The sequence below is a fragment of the Lepidothrix coronata genome, unplaced genomic scaffold (assembly GCF_001604755.1).
Source record: "Lepidothrix coronata isolate B3197 unplaced genomic scaffold, Lepidothrix_coronata-1.0 Scaffold290, whole genome shotgun sequence".
NCBI lineage: Eukaryota > Metazoa > Chordata > Aves > Passeriformes > Pipridae > Lepidothrix > Lepidothrix coronata.
In genome coordinates this window covers 564-1,356 of record NW_016690470.1, presented here as the reverse complement: position 1 = coordinate 1,356, position 793 = coordinate 564, and positions in this window count along the sequence as shown.

Genomic DNA, 793 nt, shown 5'->3' with positions numbered 1-793 from the left:
CTTCCTGCTGAGCCAGTGCTTACAGACAGGTGAATTAGTCTGGGATCTCCACTGAGAGTTGGAGCTTGCATGGGACAAGGAAGTTTTGTTCATAGGGAAATTTTAAAGCTCTATACTTGTAAAAATCCAGTTGCAAAGTGACTGCTTGGTGCTTTGTTGAAGAGACTTTAGTGTGTGCTGCAGAGACAGTCAACATTTGGTAGGAGGAAAAGGCACTTCAGTGCCTTCTTGCCCCTGTGACAGGTTAGTTCAGAAAGATGGTGCATCCCAGAGATGCCCCTGTTCAGGTGCTGTTCTGTGACCCCCCAGTGCGTGGAAGGGCTGGGGACGGGCAGAGAGCTCTTGGCTGGGCGTGGTAGGGGTTGATCTGTGCCTTTATTTGAATCAGTCACTTACCAAAAGCTGTTGGAAAAATGTGCAGGAGGTATTTTTGCTCTCTGGTGCTTTGATCTCTGCGTTCTGTACTGCTCCAGAAGGTGTGGGTGGGATCTGTTTGTGGCTGGGGCTTGCCAGGGCTTAGTGATTGCTTCCCTCCCAAGCATGAAGGAAGAACTTGCTTAGAGGTTCTGGACTCTGTAGAAGAAAAGAAGATCCCAATGAAGCGACTCAGTCACTTAGGGAGGCCTCTTTCCTTCATAAAAACCTAAACAAACAGTATTAAAGGTAGGGGCCTGAATTTCAACTAAGAAAAATCAGACAATTGAGGATGAAGACTAACTGTCCTTCAAGTCAAACACAGTGAGCTGGGGCTGAAGGGTGGATTCTCTTGGCTTGCAGACTCTGAAATACAGTT